Source organism: Sorex araneus, chromosome 2 (assembly GCF_027595985.1).
Source record: "Sorex araneus isolate mSorAra2 chromosome 2, mSorAra2.pri, whole genome shotgun sequence".
NCBI classification, from domain to species: Eukaryota; Metazoa; Chordata; class Mammalia; order Eulipotyphla; family Soricidae; genus Sorex; species Sorex araneus.
This window is the reverse complement of record NC_073303.1, coordinates 133,266,924-133,287,173: the sequence shown is the minus strand read 5'-3', so window position 1 is coordinate 133,287,173 and position 20,250 is coordinate 133,266,924.

Below are 20,250 nucleotides of genomic sequence, written 5' to 3'. Positions count from 1 at the left end.
TTCAATAAAATGTTTTGAAAATTTTTTTTAAAAATCAGACAAGATGCTTGGTCCTCTCCAGTCGTTAGGAGAGAAGACCAGGGCAATAATCACTGAGATGTTCTGTGATCCAGTCTAACCCTCAGTGTACTAACCTGAAACACAACGGCAGGAAAGCCAGCTCCAACCCAACTCTGGGGCTGAGTTAAGGGATCAGTCATTGTCAGGCCAACAGTTGGCGAGATGGAATTAGAGGTGGGAGTGGAGAAACGAAGGGGTAAAGAGTGTCGGGATCTTCAAAGGGAAATGAGTGTTCTGGCTATGTTAGGGGAATGATTTAGAAAGAGACATGAGCTGATGACTGGACTCTAAGAGTCCGAGTAATAAGTGATAATTCTTGACAAGGAGACAGAGTTCAGAGAATCAAGACAGTAAAGGGGTAAAAACCTCCAAGTGTGTTGATGGATATAGAGAGGAGTGCAAGGCACATCAAGGCTTCCCAAGTGTCTGGCCTCCAGGATGACATGGACCAAGCCACCACTCAGAAGGAGAGCCAGAGGCTGAGATCACTAATTGTGTTGGACCTGGGTCTGAGAGGACTCTAACGTTCCAATCGCAACCTTTTTTGCGTCTGGCGGTTGGAAGCTGAGAGGAGAGGCGTCAATTTGAGGCTTAAATCTGCATCACAGTGCTGCGCAGGGAAGGGGTTCTGGGACAAGGGAGGGTAGCTGAGCCCTGTGGCACCACCTGCAGGGCTGGGGGGAGAAGGCCAAGTCTGCCAAACCAGGATGAGCCGGAGGAAGTTCCAGAGAACAGAGGAGGTTGTGGACAAGAAAGTGTAATGCAGACCAGAAAGATAGTGCAGTGGGTAGGCAGTGGCCTTGGATGTAGCAGACCCCAGTTCAATTCCCAGCACTCCATATGGGCCCCTGAGCTTTGCCAGGAGTGATTCTGAGCACAGAGCCAGGAGTACTGAACACTGTCAGACCCAAAAATGAAAAGAAAAAATAGTGTGTCATGCTACTCAAAGGTCAGGTTAGGTGAGAGAGAAACTCCCTTGGTTTTGGCAGCCTGGGATGCAGCCACTGCAGGAGAGAGACGGAGCACCATGAAACAAGCAGGAGAGTCTGGGTGGTGAAGAAGTCAAGCTGGTTGAGAAAACTCTTCAGTGATTTTCCTACTTCAAAGGGGAGGAGCAAGTTAGGATCTCAGAGTAGAGGCTGGGCAGTTTCCTTTGTTTTTATTGAGGCATGGAAAGAATCGGCTTGGGAGGGAGAGAGGCAAAGGTCTGAAACAAAGTGAAGATGGTGAACAGGGTCAGTTTTACAAAAAGCAAGAGGGAAGGTCCGGAGGACGTTTGTGTTGTACCTGGCCAACCTGGGTTTGATCCCTGGCACCCCATGTGATCCTCTGAGCACTGCCAAGAGTGATCCCTGAGTGCAGAGCCAAGAAGCCCTAAAAGCCCTAAGCATTGCCAGGTATGCCCCCCCAAAATAAAAAGAAAAGAAAGAGGGGAGAGAATCAAGAGTGCAGGACCAGGGACAGGCCTGGGGGGCAGAGGGAGGAGCACAGGGCTCCCACTTTCCTGCCAGATGGCCACAAGGCCTGGCTGAGAGCAGATGGGCTGAGCAGGCGGCCCTGGGGGGCTAACTTTTGTTTTTAGGATTGAAAAAAATCATTATTTTTATTGTCTTCTTATGGATTTGAGGGCTACACCTGGTGGTGCTCAGGGGCTGTTCCTGGCAGTGCTCAGGAAACCATATATGGTGCCAGGGATCGAACTGGGTCAATCACATGTAAAGCAACAGCATGACTCCATAGACCCTCTCCCCAGGCTGGGATTTGGAATTTTGCAGCACACAAACTTATTTATTTCCTTAAGCTGAGAAGCAGGTAAGTTTAGTGGCTTAGGACAGTGAAACTGAGCCAGGGGTGTGGCTTAGCAGTACAGCACTGGCCTTGCAGGGGTGAGGCCCTGGGTTTGATTCCTGGCACTGAAAAAGATGTTTCTTCGCTCAGAGCTGGAGGTTAGAGACTGGAGGGCTCTTCTCAGAGTGTCGGCAGAGCTGTGGACAGGCTCCTTCCTTGTCCTGTCCAGCAGCGTGGCCAAGGGTGTCCCTGGCTTGGGATATGCCACACTCTGGGTTTAGCTGGCCACTTTTCTTCTGTGCATGTGCCCCAGGATGCTCTGAAGACACCAGCCCTCCCTAAGGCAGGATGCTCTCATTTTAACCGGTTGCCACCCACAAATATATATTTTTTCCTTTGCCTGTTTTAGTTTGGGGACTACATCTGGCAGTGCTCAGGGGTTACTCCCAGCTCGGGGAACACGTGCTGGGCATAGAAAGGGCAAACGCTCTACTACAGCCACCCCTCTGGCCCTAAAGATCTTTAAAACTAAAGTCCCTGGGGTGTGGACAGAGAAACATTACCCTTGACTTGCATACACTTGGCCCCAATTTGAATCCCCAGCAGTACATATGGCCCCCACAAGCACTGCCAGGAGTGATCTCTGAGCACTGAGCCAGAAATAGCTCTTAAATATAGCCAGGTGTGACCCAAAATCCAAAAATAATTTTCAAGTAAATAAGTGAAGTCTGATGCCCAAGCACTAGGGGTTTCAGGCTGGAACACATCTTCTAAGGGACACAATCACAAGCATCACAGAGAAGTTAAGAAGGAGAGAGTTGGGGGCCGGAGCGATAGCACAGCGGGTAGGGCATCTGCCTTGCACGCGGCCGACCTGGGTTCAATCCCCAGCATCCCATATGGTCTCCCCAGCACCGCCAGGAGTAGTTTCTGAGTGCATGAGCCAGGAGTAATCCCTGTGCATCTCGGGGTGTGAATCAAAAAGCTAAAAAAAAAAAAAAAAGAAGAAGGAGAGAGTTGTCCCGTGGTGCCCAGCCCCATCTCAGTTCCAGCGTATTATGGTAATTCCCACCTTGCTCTCTGCTGCACAACATCCTGAGCTATTGTCCCCTGCCCTATCTTTGGAGGGAAGATTCTGCCCCACCAGAAGCAGCTTCCTGGCCTCGCCAGTGCACTCCCTTCCTATTGCCTTTCAGCCTCTGTCTGCCCAAGAGAGAAAAATACTCAGAGCCCTGCAGAGGGGACTGCTACAGACTCTTCCAGCCCTGCACCAAGCCCCCATTTGCTGCTCTTGCCGTGTTCTGTCCAGAGGCCTGGGGATTCTGACAAAAGGACTATTTTTGACCTGGATTGTGGGAAGGGCTTCCCCTTTCTGGAATGCCAAGAATGGTTTTGTTTTGTCTAGGCTGAGCCAGGTTGCTACAAGACCCCAAGCGTGGGCGGCTTTTGCTGGGCCTCCATTCCCTGGAGGGACACGGTGAGCTTGTCCACATTCTGACCTGCTGCCGAGGGGCGGGGCCCTCCTCCAGGAGGAAGGCTTGCTCATGTTTGGCCTGGTTCCAAAACCTCATGTACAGCAACCCCGACTTCCAGATTACACAGCTTGGGGTGGGCCCTCAGATGACCTTCCGTCTCTTGTCTGCCCATCTGCAAGGACCATTCCATTCCAAACAACATTCCTTCGATAAAATCGGTTACACACTGCAAACATCAACCAGCCAGGAACATTCTCCAACGCAACAGGATTCTGATAAAGCCATCTTATTTTGCAAAAACTTCCACACAGAAAACTCTTCCCCTGAGCAGTGAGGGAAATTCTTGGGATGCCAGAACCCTGGGCAAAGCAGTCACGGCTGAGAGGAAGGAGCAGGAAGCACGATGGTCAGGTTCCCACTATAAGCTCAGGACTCTGCAGCCTCAGGGTACACCCACTCATCCACCCATCCATACCCACCCACCCACCCATCCATCCATACCCACCCACCCACCCATTCATCCACCCACCCACCCATTCATCCATCCATCCATCCGCCCACCCACCCATCCACCCATCCACACACCCACCCACCCATCTACCCATCCACTCACCCATCCATCCATCCACCCATCCACTCACCCACCCATCCATCCACCCATCCACTTATCCACCAATCCATCTATCCACCTATCCACCTATGTATTCATCCATCCATCCATCCATCCATCCATCTATCCTCCCACCCACCCAACTATCCACCCACCCATCAACCCATCCACCTGTTTATATATCAAACCATCCATCCATCCATCCATCCATCCATCCACCCATCCACTCACCCACCAATCCATCCACCCACCACTTACCCACCAACCCATTCATCCATCCATCCATCCATCCATCCATCCATCCATCCATCCATCCATCTGTCCACCCACCCACCCACCCATCTATCCACCTACCCATTTATATATCAACCTATCCATCCATCCACCCATCTATCCACCCACCCATTTATATATCAAACTATACATCCATCCATCCATCCATCCATCCATCTATCCATCCACCCACCCATCTATCCACCCACCCATTTATATATCAAACTATACATCCATCCATCCATCCATCCATCCATCCATCCATCCATCTATCCATCCACCTGCCTACATGCAGAGCTGAGTGCTTCCTATATAGGCAGGCATCCTTTGTTGACTGCAGGGCTCTCATGCATGTCCCAAGTCAGTGATTGGGTACATCATACACTCCTGTGTCTTTATGCCACCCCCAAGATTCCTCTCTCCTTCTCTGAGACTTGGGTTTTGATCTTCTCCTCCACTCTGGAGGGGCTCAAGAGGTACTCTCAGCTCTGTGCTTTGGGGTCACTCCCAGCAGGCCTCCCGCACCAAGCATGCACTCCATCCATCTGCCTGTTCCCTTCTCTGCTCCGTATATTGTTGTTGGCAGTGTCTCCCCAAGATATGTTTCTGGGCCTCTGCTTTCTTCCCGTCTTGCTGTGCATCTCAGGAACCTCCCAGTCCAAGTCTTTCTACATCTCCCCACAGCATTCTCTCTCTCTCCTTCTCTCTCTCCCTCTCCTTCCCACCCTCTCTCTACCTCCCTCCCTCTCCCTCCTCCTGCCCCCCCCACCTCCTGCACAAAGGATCACATCCAGGAATTCTTACACGCAAGGCAAGTTATTTACCACTGACTTAAATCCTTGGCCCCCTTTTCTTTCTTTTTATGCCTTTTTTACTCAACTTGTCCTGGCACCCCATATGGTCACGTGTTCGCTAGGAGTAATTCCTGAGTGCAGACCAGGAGTAAGCCCTGAGATTGTCAGAAGTGATCCAAAGACCAATAGATAAATCCATTAAGTTGTGTGATAGAGTGAGAGAGATCTCAGTTGGCAGAGCCAGGTCTGGCATGTACAAGGTCCTGAGGTCAATCCACTGCATCCCCGTAGCCCCCAGCACATCTGGACGTAGCTAAAATATTTTAAAAACCATGTGAACGCCTGTGTAGCCTGAATTTATTTGTTTTCAGAGGCCACTGCTGGTGATGCCCAGCTTGGGCATGCAGGAGGGGTGGGCTCTCAGCCTGGTGCTGCTCGGGCTGACAGTGAGGGGCAGCAAGGCACAGCAGTGCTGTAGGTGCTGAGAGCGTGGGTGCTCAGGGAGCAGACTCAGGCCCTTGCATATGCTAGGTTTGTCCTCTACAAGTTGAGGTGGCTCGCTGGCTTCAGTCACCTGAATGTCTTATATAAATATGAGCAACTATTCAAAGCTTTTCATTGCAATTAAAACGCAATATCCATAGAAAGTGAGGGGGTGCCAGACGCGAGCCGCAGGGGCTCAGTGATCTTTAGGGCCCACCAGCCAGGCCGACAGAGCTAGGCACCAAAGCTAACCATCTCGCAAGGGTGAGGCTGTGAGTTTGGTGCCCACTCTGCCTGCTTCTTCCTTCATAGATCAATCACTTTTAATAAAATACAAAAGTCCTGGTGTGTCTGTTCTGTGTCCATAGGAGAAAAGCTGGAGGTAGCAAATCAGATGCTCGATAAAAGGGCTCTGGAAGACTCACTGTCCTCCTCTCCCAGAAGGGAGCATAACACGACACTGCCATAGCCTTGCCATCAGCCCCCACGCCAGGCTGTTTCATTCAGGACAACCCGAAGGGGAGCAGGTGAGACCCCTCCCTGCCCCAAGGGATGCAGCCCAGCAGTGGAAAACCTCCAGAACTCAACCTCCACCATGCTCATGGCTGCTGTCCACATGCCCGGGCTGAGCCTCCCCATGCATGAACCTATCCCTGGACATCTCATACCTCACACCACTCATACTCCAAGTGCACCACATTTGATGGGGTTTAAAGTATAAGGCAACCAATCTTAGAGGGAAATATATTTTTACAGATATATGTATGTATCTGCGTATATACATATATCCAGCCTGCATATATGTATATGCACATGAAGCTCAACCCTTAACAACATATTAATAATCTCTTATAGAAGGGCTTAATGGCCCCTGGGTGAGATACAACAATCTTCACACACTCTCCTCTAAGGAAAGTGTTTTAGAGCATTTTCAGCAGTTTATTCATAACAAACAATACAAAATAAATTATTTTGTTTCTGCTTTGGTTCAGGGGTTAGGGTTCAGGATGGAAACATCCAAATATGGTGGTGGGTAGGTATAATGGTGGTGGGATTGGTGTTCAAATATTAAATGTAATCAAATACTGTGAACTACTTTATAAAATTATAATAAATTTTTAAAAATAAATTAATTAATTTTAAAAACTAAAAGTGCTCTGGAGGCCAAGGAATGGTACGGAGCTAAACATCTCGCAAGGGTGAGGCTGTGAGTTTGGTGCCCAGAGCCATCCATGTGTGCTCTGCTACCAGGACCCTGGTACCACAACAGAAGTTTCACTCTCCAGCTTGCAGCCAGGAGTGTGTTAGCACCTCAGCTGTGGCCTGAAGTGTGACCACTGTTGCCACGCCCCGCTCACCTTGCCAGCAAGCACCTGCAGCCCAGGCGAGTACCGTGGCAAGTGTGCAAGCACCCCAAACAAGTGGCTTTGGGCCACTCCTTGCAACACCGCAGCAAAGGGAAGAGAACCATTTTAAAGGGCTCTGAAGCAGGCGGCAGCGCCCAGGGGTCTTCTGAACCAACTTACCACCTGTGAGTCTCAGTGCTTCATTTGCAATAAACAGGTAGCAAGAGCTGCCTCTGGCAGGCTCCACCACCTCACAGGCCAACTGTGACACGCAAATAAGTGACGGGTCCAAGAGGGAATGCCATGCAAATGCAAGGAACTATTAATGCTCCTCTTGCTGAAGGAAGAAATCAATGGGCAGCTACATTATAGGGCTCTTGATTGATCTGTTTTGATTTTTTTTTTTGGTTTTTGGGTCACACCCGGCGATGCACAGGGGTTACTCCTGGCTCATGCACTCAGGAATTACTCCTGGCGGGGCTCGGGGGACCATATGGGATGCTGGGAATCGAACCCGGGTCGGCTGCGTGCGAGGCAAACGCCCTACCCGCTGTGCTATTGCTCCAGCCCCTGATTGATCTGTTTTGAAAATTTGAGAAAAAGAAATGTTTGGACCCCTGGATTTTACTAGGTTAAACCTCCCCAATTCCTGACCCCCTCCTGCCATGCAGGAGACATCGTCCCAGCTTCTCCCAAGACCTTTGTCGCATGGCCCTGTGGCAGGCCCAAGTTTTCTCCTTCTGAGTGGTCCTGGCTCACTGCAGGAGCCACACTCCAGTGACCCCAGGCCCCACCAGGGGAGGGACATCCCAAGGGTCTCCAGAAGGGCAGGGTGGGACTCTGAGAGCAGTCAGGGCCCCACCTGTGTCCTGCACAGTCCCCACTTACAACAAAGACTCAGAGGAGATGGGATCATGCCCGGCCGGCAGAGCACTTGCTACAGAGCCCATCCTGAGCTATATGTTGGTATCAGGAAGCTGGTGCAACCGCACAGGGTGGGCACCCGCCCACTATTAGCTCTTGCCCAGCTCTTCCCCATGCCACACACCACACCAGCCCTGTGCTAAGGCTGAAGCCTGACAGGGAACTCCAGGGAGAGAGAGAGCGATAGAAAGGAGGCTGGGGGAGGTGGGAGTGGTGGTGGGGTGGCAGAGAGCCCTTCAGAAAGGAGCCTACAAGGACAGGGCTCCCAAGCTAGCACTCCTGAGGAGACTGAGAACCGAACTAAGGCCCTTGGGAACTAGGGCTGAAATGAGGGATTTGCAGGCCGGGCTGGACTCAGACTTGCTCAGGAGCATTTCCAACCTTCCCATGCCTGCAGGCCAACGCGAGGCTCAGGGGCCAGATGTGGAGCCTAAGAACCACTGCCTTAGCAGCACGGAGGAAGCGGGCCCTGTGCCAGCTCTGGCGGGAGAGGGGAATGATCCGAGGGCCAGGACCAGAAGCACATACAGAGCTCCTACTGTTCCGGCAGACACTGTGCCAGGTTTGGGCACAGAGAAGGGAAGTAAGTCCTAGTCCCTGCCCTGGACCAGCCAGTCTGTCGAAGAGCAGATGGGTCATGGAAAGAGCTGCATGCTTGGCGAACATTGGCGGTTTCCTGGGCCACTCCTGCTCCCTTTCTGTTTTTAAGAGATTTGGGCCACACATGGAGGTGCTCAGGGCTGTCTCCTGGGCTCTGTGCTCAAGGATTGCCCCAGTGATGCTCGGGGGATTAGACTTGCCAAATGCTAGGCAAGAGCTTGCCCCCGCACTTTCTCTCCAACTCCTGGAGAAACTCTTAAAGAGGTGAGCTGAGAGTTCTTTTCTCAGGCAAGGAAGAAAAAAAAATCTAAGTGTGAGAGAGTGAACCAGGTACTTAGCCCTACAGAAACTGGCTGGACTGGGGAGGCCCGGTGAGTGGGTGAGAGGAAGCTGGCAAGAAGGTGAAGGCCCAGCAAGGGCCTTTGGTTTGAGGGTTTGATTCGAGCTCTCGGGATTGGAAGCAGGTGCGAGAGAGGGGAGACTCAAAGGTGAAGGAGCAGGGGAGACTGTCAGCTAGGTGACCCTGTAGCAATTTGAGGGATGGAAGGTGGGCAAGAGGAAAAGAGCAACATAGATATTTCCAAAAAGGAGAGAGAGAGAGAGCCCAGAGTAAGTGGTTTGAACCAGGAGGGCCTTAGGACCACCTGGCATCAGCAAAGATGGGGATGGTGGGTGGAAGGTGGAAATTTATCTAACCCCGCCTTTAGATACCTTTTAGATACCCAGGTACCTAGAGATTGGCAGACATTGGAACAAATGAAAAACAGGGAGCGGAGACAGCAGGTGATGGAGAAGGGTCCCAGAGGCAAAGTTCACTCAGGTCTACAAGTACACCCCCAGCTGCACGCAACCATGCAGATACACACATATATCCACACATGAACACAACTGTACACATGAACAGATAGTACATATGCACACCCATACACCATGATCACCGCCCCCCACCCCGAGACAAACACACACACATGGTCTGCAGTGCCTCATCTCTTCTTCATCTCACACACACAGTGTCTGCAGTGTGGCTGATGAGCCCAGCTGTGGACCTTGGGTCTCACCAGCAGGAACCCATAAAGGGCGAAACTGATGCCATGACAGGTGGCAGAAAGGAGAAAAATCAAGTATGCCTCAGGTTCATTGCTAGGAAACTGAACAGATTCAGAAACTGAATCTGTTCAGTTTCCTAGTGTTAGATATCAACCCTAAGTGCTTTAGTCTTTATCAGTGAATTGCCCCTTTCCTCCTCCCAGAGAAGCTTACCATGCCCTTGCTAACATCCTTAATTTAGTCAAAGTCTATCTTCAACCTCCCCTTTGTGTTGGATATTAACCCTAAGTGCTTTAGGCTTTATCAGTGTATTGTCTCCTTTCCTCCTCTTAGAGGAATTTATATTACCCTTGCTAGCATCCCTAACTTAGTTAAAGTTTATTTGTAATCTTTCCCATGTATTTTACCTTGCATTGTCACAGTCCCCCATGTTAATCTCCATTGCTTGTAAAACAAAACTTTCTGGTAATTCTGAACTTGTATTGATACTGCTTTGTATTTGAAGTGCTGTATATTTGTACTTGCTTTTCTGCTTCCCCTATAGCCTTTTTATATGTTACCATAGAGCAATGTTCTTTGGTTAACACAGAAAGACCATTGATACTATTCTCCTAATATTTGGGAGTTGATTGACTCTGAAATATATCTGCTCCTGGGCTTAATTACTTAATCATAACTACTTGACTCAGGCTTCAGTTTCTGTAGTTCCTGACACCCCAAAGGGGAGGTCCTGCCATGGGACTGGGATGGACCCTGGGCGAGTGGCAAAACTACCCGGCAGCGAAATGGGACATTCTAGAAAGCATATGTGCATGGTTTTCATGCAAACTGTTACAACTTTAGAGACAGGACCCCCCCTGGGGAAGGACTAGCTGAACTGGCCTGAGGACTTAGTCTGGGACTTACGGTAAAAGTCTTGCTTGCACTCAGAGCCCAGACAACCAAGTGTTTAAAGCCTTGTTTGCTTTCAGCCCAGAGAACTAAGTGTGGGGATCTTTGTCTCTTACTGTGTTTATCCAAACAACTGCTAGTATCGATAACTTATACAATTAGAGGGAAACATAAAAGCAATACAGTTGGAGAAGGGATCACCAACTATAATGTAGTCGAAGGCCATGTGGGGGAAGGGAGTTGCGGGCTGAATGAGGGCTAGAGACTGAGCACAGTGGCCACTCAACACCTTTATTGCAAACCACAACAGCTAATTAGAGAGAGAGAACAGAAGGGAATGCCCTGCCACAGTGGCAGGGCGGGGTGGGGGGAGATGGGATCGGGGAGGGTGGGAGGGATGCTGGGTTTACTGGTGGTGGAGAATGGGCACTGGTGAAGGGATGGGTTCCCGAACTTTGTATGAGGGAAGCATAAGCACAAAAGTGTATAAATCTGTAAATGTGCCCTCATGGTGATTCACTAATTAAAAATAAATAAATTAATTAAATAAAAAAATAAAAATATTAAACTAAAAAAAAAAAAAGCAATACAGTTGCCCCTGGGAGACAGTGTGCCTCCTTGAGTTGATCTCCCTAAAAGAATTTCCTCTGCCAAATGTTTATCTATGTAAATGACTATCATACCAGTCCTTACCTCAACCCCCCTTCAGATGTTCTGTAAGTATACTAGCAACTCTGCATTAAATGGGCCATTTTCACCATCTGACTGTGGTCCCCAGCCTCCCCGTCTCCCAGTCTCTCTCTCTCTGTGTCTCTGTTGGGGGGCCCTGGGGAGGCGGGGAGGCAGCTCAGGGCTACCGAACACACACTGGTGTCCAGCAGCAGCAGCAGCCACCAGAGGATCATCTTCATCTTTTCTTTTTTGTGATTACACACCTAGCAATAAAACAATGCGTAACTAGCCAACCTGAACCCACCCGGGAAAGGTCCTGGGCTCAGCAAGTGAGCTCAATCAATCAATTCTCACAATGCCTCAGAAGTTGCCTTGTGTTAACCCTAAAAAGAACGAGTAGCATATGTCTCCCTAAACTGCTAGTGAAAACTATTGTTTAACTGTTGCCTGACCACTGTTACCCTAGACACTTGCCAAAACACCTTAGTTTGGTAGGTAAGATTTCTTTCTGAAACAATAAGGCATGCACTGCCTATAGAAACTGGTTGTTGCCTGAAGTCAGGGTCGCTATCAAGAGACCACTCTGTGGGTGAGATAGTTGACCCTAGTATACTGGAATAAAACTCCTACTTCTTTTGCATTATCAAGTTTGTGTCTCTGTCTGTCTCGCTGCTTGAGAACCCAGAATTCTGGGCTTAACATTTGGGGATTCATCGGGATTCCAGAGTGGAAAGGCAGAGAGACCAGTCTCCGTCTCGGTATAGGAGTTTCTGAAAAAAAAGAAAAAGAAAAGAAACAAAAAGCCTAGGTGCCTTGGTCGATCAGGGACAACTATTTAGTTGAGTGCCCTGATTGTAAGGAGGCACAGGTGTGCCCAGACAGGAGTTGGTGGCTGAGTTCACGCTAGGTGAGCTGGCGAACCACCGACTTGGTATCAAGGGAGACATCCCTGACACTCCACAAGTCTCCAGCAGTGGCAGTGCAGATGGAGACATTGGGAGAGGCCTCAGGGACTTGTGCATATAGGTTGGTGCCTGTCTTTGGTGTTTGTTCATCTTCCTTGTGTCATATTCTTTGGATTACTACTACGTGTGTGTTGAGTCTGACTGTTGTTTTGGCATTCGATCCCTTTATCTGTGAATTTGTCCTGGGTCAGAATCAGTGGACCCCTCTTTCCCTTGTGACTTTCAGCAATTTCAGGTCCAGGGCCAGCAGTTTCTTGGTAGAGGTGAAGAGAGATAAAATGATAACTGTTCTGCAGGATGGCCAGCCTTCAAATTAGTTGACTAGTAGAAAATACTTTTGATCTGGGGACCATTCTGAAAAGTTAAAGGTAAAGTTTTCTTTGCAGGACCGGGAAGACACCTGAAACAGACCCGAAATAGACCCCATCCTGGTTTGGCAGGAACCAGTTAAGAGAACCCTGCCTGGTTAAAAACAAGAGTGTTGGGGCTGGAGCGATAGCACAGCAGGTAGGGCATTTGCCTTGCACGCGGCCGACCCGGGTTCAATTCCCTGCATCCCATATGGTCCCCTGAGCAGCACCAGGGGTGGTTCCTGAGTGCAGAGCCAGGAGTAACCCCTGTGCATCGCCGGTGTGACCCAAAAAGAAAAAAAAAAAACAAGAGTGTTGTGAAACAGTGCAGAGACGAAGTTAGGCTACTTAGTTAATAAAGGAGGTATAGAAGCCAATAAAACAAAGTTTTCTCATGTTTTCATGAACATTGAAGCTGCTATTTAAAAGTCTGGTGAGTACCAATTTCTTCTTTCTGTGTCAAAAAGCATGTTTGAATTGTGAAATTGTTAAAGTATCTGGTGGAAAAACTTGTGATTTGAGATAACTAGGAACTTTTAAAATTAAGCCAAAGAAGGTTTTCCAAAGTTTCATAAAAATTAATGGTTTATATTTGTTTGTATTTGCACTGGATTATTAAAATGTGAGTTCAAATTATTGTGGAACATGAAAACAAAAGTTTAGAGAGAAATGGATTAAAATCTGAGGTCTAAAGTCATAAGATTGGTTGCAAATTTTCTTACCCTACCAGTGTTTTATTTGATTTCTGAAATTGTTGGTAACCTAAATTTCAGGCCCTACTGAAAGCACTGAATTGTGCCTTGATAAAAGTTAAAGATATCGGGCTTTCCTGTTGGAGCCCAGACCAGCTTTCTTTTTACTGAAGGGGAAAAAAAATATATCAAGTGGCTAAGAACAGCCCATTTGGCTTTACCTTCTTTTGTTTTTTTTTATTGAATCGCCATGTGGAAAGTTACAAAGTACTCAGGCTTATGTCTCAGTTATACAACATTCAAACACCCATCCCTTCACCAGTGCCCATATTCCACCACCAAAAACCCCAGTATATCTCCCGCCCCCGCCCCCCCAACTGCATAACTGATGAATTTCACTTCATTTTCTCTTTACCTTGATTACATTCCATATTTCAACACAAAACTCACTATTGTTGTTGGAGTTTCCCCCCAAGAAGGACAGCCCTACTACCAAGGAAGCATTTGATAATTAGTTTTCCATTGCTTAGAATGAAGAGATATGTAGCCCCACTGCTCCAAGTACATAACTCCTTTTTTTCCCCCTTTTTCCTTTTCCTTTTTTTCCCCCTCCCATTCCCCTTCCCGCACCTCATAGTATGGTGGACGCCACGCCGTGTTTCTCCCCCAAAATGGGAAACAACCAGGAAAGAGGGACATTTCCTCTTCTCGGCTGGCGTGGGGCTATGCAGTTTCTGGCAGAATTTTCCCTGGACTTTATACAGAAATCCAAAACCGCGCGGATGCAGCAGCGGACTTAACATCTCTTGTCAGCAATGTGAAACCGTTCCTTTTTAGCAGGTCTGACTTTGGGGGGAAATTCCAAATAATAACAGTGAGTTTTTTGTTGAAATATTGAAGGTAGTCAAAGTAGCAGCCATTTCTCTAGACTGAACTAAGCAACAGCCCCATTTGGCTTTAATGGTTTCTGAGAATGGAGAATTGTGTGGGTGAGGCTCAAGGCCCTGAACTGCCCCGGTACCTGCGGAGACACCAGACAAGTGGAAAATAACTTGTCGGTTCTCTTTTTCAAACTATTGTCAATTAATCTACAGAGTAACTTTATTTCATCTGAGCTTTGTTACCAGGTATCAACCTAGTCTTGATCTTAAGAGTAATGGTTTATCTACAAGTATGAAATCCTTACTGCTTCATGGGAATCTGTTTTAATTATTTTATATCTGTTTCCCTAGAAATTAGAATTCTAAAGATAAATCTTCTAATGTAAAGTGAACTTTTGCCAAGTAGTTATATGTTATAAAGATCTTTAATTGTGAGCATTGTAAACCTTTTGAATATTTTTAAGACTGGTGTAATGCTTTTGAAAGAGTACTGTGGAGCGCTACTCGGTCATGAAAAATGAGATAATGATTAGCAACTTCTTTCTAAATTACTTGGTAGATCAAGCTATATTAAGTTCAGTAAAATAGGAGGTTAAAACCTGTGGAGGAATGAATATAAGTGTGTATTTTCATTGTGTCACTGTATCACTGTTATCCCGTTGTTTGTCAATTTACTTGAGCAGGCACCAGTAACGTCTCTACTACACTCAGCCCTGAGATTTTAGCAGCCTCTCCTTACTCATCTTTCCTAATGATTGAAGGCTCTTCAGGGTCAGGGGAATGAGACCTATCATTACTGTTTTTGGCATATTGAGTGGGTAGCTTGCCAGGCTCTGCCATGTAGGCGGGATACTCTCAGTAGCTTGCTGGGCTCTCTGAGAGGTATGAATATATCTGATACTGTATTTGGGATATGAATATGCCACGGGGAGCTTGCCAGGCTCTCCCAGACCAGACAATGGACTCTCGGTAGCTTGTCAGGTTCTCCAAGAGGGAGAACTAGGCTATTATGTGTATTTTAAGTAAAAAAAAAAAAAAAGAAGAAGAAGAAAAAGAAAAGAAAAGAATGATGGACAGATATATCATTAGTGGAAAATCAAAGAAACGTGTAGGTTTGAGGTTGTGTTTTAAGAAAGAAGCTCTGATCAAGCTATATTGTTATAAGAAACTCTTTAAATTATCTGCAGAATTGTTCTAGTATCCAGACTCCTGTTACAGTGCCCTTCAATAATTTAATTCTTTAAAAGTTGCAGGAAATAAAGGTTTTCAATTTGGAACTAAATGAGTTACACATCATGTTGTTAAACTATATATTTCTGTCTCGCAGCTTGGGAAGCCAGAACCTCGGGCTTTACATCAGCGGAAGCCCAGTGGGGCTTCAACTCGAAGACTCTCGGCTTACTGACCTGTGCAGCTGCACAGCTCAGAGCTTAGAGAAGGCCCTGTGGTGGGTGGGGACAGGTCAGGGGTTAAGGTGCATTAAAAGTTATTCCAGGCGCAGTCTCCAGCACCACATGGCCTGTGTAACCCTGGAAGGTCTCCCTCCTGCTCCCTGCAGGGTGGGCCCAGATTCCTAGTCTCCCTCCTTCTTCCTGCAGGGTGGGCCCAAGCGTGAGGGTCTCCCCCACTCCCTGAGGGGTGGGCCTGGGTTTCTGGTGCCACAGAACCTACACAGCATCATAGCCTCGGGTCCTTGCATTGAACAGGTCAGGTTGGCAGAACTGCCCAGATGCCACCAGGCTTCTCTTGGGAGCACTGCATGGGAGATATCCCCGAGGGAAAAAAAAATAAAGAGAAATCTCCCCGGGAGAGGTTACCTAACAGTGGATGCTTCTATTGTTAGAAGCCATCAAGAAAATATGATTTAGTACAATCTGATTTAGTATATGCTGGACCCTTCTGGTCCAGAACCCAGCCAATCAGTGCTCTGAGGCAGGCTGGCAGGAGGGAAACAGGACACTGGTGGTGGGAAATGTACACTGGTGAAGGGGTAGGACTGAAACCCAATCATGAACAACTTTGTAACTTTGTATATCATGGTGATTCCATTTTTAGAAAGAAAACAAACAAAAACAGGAGATAAAAAGATGAAGAAACCGTGGTCTAGAGGATTCTGATCAGGTTCCTTCAAGCCATGAGAAAACCATAAGAATCGTGGCTCCTCGGAGCACAGGCAGAGCGGCCTGCTCAGTCTGGCCCAAGTTCAAACCTTCTTCTGGTTTTGCAAGAAGTGTGAGCTGGCTCCTGCTGCTTCATCTAGAACCTCCTGACATGCTTCTCCCAAGACCTACAATCTGAGCCTCACGTGCTCGAGGAAGCAACAGGTGTCATCTGGTTTTACTGTTTCTGAACTTGAAAAACAGCTTTGTTGTCTTAGACATTCAATAAATGTGAGTGAGTGACTGATGAATCCATGAAGAGTGTGTGTGTGTGTGTGTGTGTGTGTGTGGTGTGTGTGTGGTGTATGTGTGTATGTGTGTGTGTTTGTTTGGGGGTGGGGGCAGCTGACAGGGCACATAAAAATTCCACGAAGCAGGTGATTTATAACTAAACATACACCTTTACTACTGAAGGCCTTTTGATCCCACTGAGCAAAACAATCAACATGGAACTAAATGAGTTAAAGGCAGTCTGTGAACCAAAATTATAGTTGATTATACACACACACACACTTACACTTATACAATATATTTACATGCTCATATACACATACCTGTATGGTAGGCCTAGGTATACACATACACATATGCCCTCATACAGTCACACACCTAAACTCGCCACTCACATACAGCCAAACTTATACACATATTCTTAATTTATCTGAATTTATGCTGTTCCTTCAAACCAGCACTTTTTGAGGCCCTGCAAAGTTACTCCCATGGAGCTGTGCTGCTCAGAGTGCTGTGCTGGGATCGTCCCCACTGGGGATTGCCTCTGGTCATAAAGCAAACTCAAAAATTCAGTTTGCTTTATGACCACCTCTTGTAAGGAACACTGATTGGCTCCCTAATCTCCAGACTTGGGTCTGAGTGATCTATGGGAGTCTCAGAAATCAGAAGAACCTGCAAAGAACAAAGCCCATTCATGGGAGCACACCAATGCTCTGCAGAGCACTGGGAATGGAAGGGAAGCATGATTGAGGGGTGGCTGACCCATGACTAGAGCATAATTCCCTGCAGAAGACAGTTTTCGCATCTGAAGGTGTGACCCTTGCAGGGAGAACCATCACTCAATCATCCTCAGAGAACCCAATCCAGGGAAAGGGGTGAGAGTACAAGGGTTGGGGTGTGTGCTTTGCATGTGGGCTCCTGCGCATTGTTGGGTGCAGCCAAGAGAGATTCCCATGTGTTCTGAGCACCACTTGGAAGGACCCCCCAAATATTTACAGAGAACCCCCTCCCGCCATTCTGAGAACAGGGCTGGCTGCTCCCAAACACCAGTTACCTGACTTCTCACACACTGGCCCATCTTACCTAGCCAGTGTCGGTGAGACAGATGACATGGCCATGGATGGTAGCAGCCGTATTAGCACACCCACAACCTCCTTCCTCCCTCCTCTCCTCACCTGCCAAGTGATGATGAGAGTCCAGGAGGATGCAGCTGGAGCCACCGTGAAGAAGGCATGCCTGAGGAGCAGGGAGAGCAGACAGTGCCCTCTGCCTCTTCTGAGGGCACCAGACTAGCCCCGGACCCAGAGAATCATCAGCAGCTGGGCCTCTGGGAAGCGGCTTGTTCTAAGGGACCTCTCATGCAAGGAGCGTACCGGCCCCAGGCTTTCTGTCTGTAGTTCCTACTTGAAACAGGATTGTTCCCTTATCTTCAGCCTCCAGCAGGCATGGTTGGTGTCATTTCACGAAGCCTTGGACTGGCTGCTGGTGGTCAAGCGAAGACTCTGAAATGCTGCCTGCATTCAGAGGGTCCCAAAGGGAATCAGAGGGGAACTGTGTGGCTCTTCTTTGAAGCATCTTTCTCATTTTGGAGGCTCCTGCCATTTTTTCCCCATTTTTCCCCTTTGTTTGGGGGTCATACCCAGCTGTGTTCAGGGATTACTCTCAGCTCTGTGCTCAGGGATCACTCTTGGTGGGCTTGGAGGACCATGTTGGGTCCCAGGGATGAACCTGGGTCGGTTCCTGCAAGGCATAACCTGGCCCAGCTTTCTTCTTTTCTTTCCTTCTTTCATTTTGTAACCTTCTCTAGCAAACACAAACATGGCCAGGAAAGTGCATGCCAGCACATGTGTGCCCCTCGCAAACACAGAGGTAGGGTCTTAGGAGGAACTTTGGAGAGGAGAGTCAGGTTCCGCAGGGTGCTGCATGTGCACGGACAGGCAAGGGGTCAGAGCTCAGGCCCAGGAACAGGAATGAGGAAGGGGCCCTCGCCTAATGCTGCCAGACAGGCCCCTGCCAGGCGCTGCCACAGGGTGCCCTTGATGCCGGGGGTCTGTCTGGGCACCTGTCTTTCACATGCATTGGATCCACCCCAGGACAGTGACGTGCCAATGCCAGGGCCTCTGCAGCTCCCTGCTGCTGCAAACTGACACGAGGGCGCTGCTCAGGAGCCTCCCCAAGAGCCCGCATGCGCCTCCAAGCTGTTGGGGTGCTGGGCAGATTTCTGCCCTTGGTCTCACAGTGCAGACTGAAGCTCCCCCACGGCTCCCTGCCCACTGGATCCTCTCCTCACGGGCCTCTACGCGTGCTGAGGGGACCTGACAGCATCATCTTGGCTGGAACGCACTGGGATGGGGCTGGACACACAGCTGGGAGGGGGAGGACGTGCTCTGAGTGGTCAGCCCCTGGGTCAGCCGCAGCACTGCCAGGAGCATGGGCTGGGCTTCCTGATGTTTAAGAAAAGTCAAGTGCCAGTGCCGGGGCACAGAGATAGGATCAATCCCTGAGCTCCACTGGGCGTGGCCCAAAAACAAAACCCAAAATAAATAAAAAGAAAAGTCCCTCGCCTAAAGGGTTTGATTGAGCACAACTGTGCTGGTTTGCGTGTTTGCATGGGTCCTTTATGCACTGAACTCAGTCTGAGTTCAGTCTGACACAACATGGCTCTCCAAACCCTGCCACAGGGTTCAGCCTCCAGCCTGAGCACTGAGGTTCCAGCCAGCATTTAGCAGTGACCTTCAGGCCCCCAGCCAGCCTGGGGCTGCCACACCCCTGGCCCCAGGAGGAGTTCCCTGGCCCCCATCTCTGCCCAGTAAGTATAGGCCAGACACCTCCCCCTCCAAGAAGCTCTCCCTGAAGACTGAGGGTCCAGGGCACCTCTGGACACCCAGAGTCTGTGCCTGCCTTTGTTCCTGCGCTCATGGCTAAAGGGTCCTTTCCTCCTCTTTCCCAGCCATGGAGCCCTTCAGGCACCCCCATGGGGGACAAGGCCAGCGGGAGAGTCAAATGGCCCTTTCCCTGGGGCACAGCCCAGAGCTGGAAGATAATTGGGCCCCTCTGGATCTCTGCCCATCTTCTCCTGGGTGAGGGGGAAATGCGCTTCTGAGGACCATGGGATCGGCAGATCTTCGATTCCACAGAAGTACATCAGATGCAGCTGATCAACCTGCCGAGCTCGGGGACTCTGCACCTCAGAGCTGTCCCCCGCCCGGGCACCAGCACACAAGCGGCTGCACTGTCTCCCAGCCCCCAATACTCTCTGAACCTTGAACTTCCCAGTGACTTGCATCCTTTGCTCAGGATGCACCTGAGAGCACTGCCAGAAGGTTTGTTAGCCCCCTCCCCTCCACTCTGAGCAAATGACCCCTCTGATTCAAGAATGCTCCAGAATCCAGCAGTCGTGACTGGAAAGTTTGGGGATGGTGGCTGAAGAATTCATTTCTACGTGGTCTGTTTCCCTATTTTTGTGTTTGATCTGGAGGGCACACCTTGCTGTGCTCTGGGCTTAATCCTGGCTCTGAACTCAGGGATTACTCCCAGCAGTGCTCATGAATCCATACGGGGTGAAGGATCACACCCAGGCCAGTGCGTTCAAGGCCAGCGCCCTCCCCACTGTACTATCTCTCTGGCCCTATGTTTTAAAGTTCTGCTATTGGTGCTAAGTGCCTGTCTCAGGCATATCTAGTCCAGTCTCCAGCCAGGAGTGGATGGGCAAAGGGAGGATGATCAATAGTGGTAGGGAGTTGTAGGAGGGAGTCATTGCAGGGAGTGAGCACCCTTGGATGCCAACAGCAAAGGACGGCCTGGCTCTAGCCACTTTTGTAGCCAATTCCAAGCACTCAACCCAGCAGCACGTAGGGCCACAGGGTGGCTGCTTGCTGCGAGGCTCACAAGGCTCTTCCACCAGGTACAAATCACACAAGCAAGGGCAACCCTTGTCCCTTCACACAGACCTCCAGCAGTGGAGAGCAGGACCCAATGGCTAAGTTAGACCCTTTCCTCCCTCTACGAA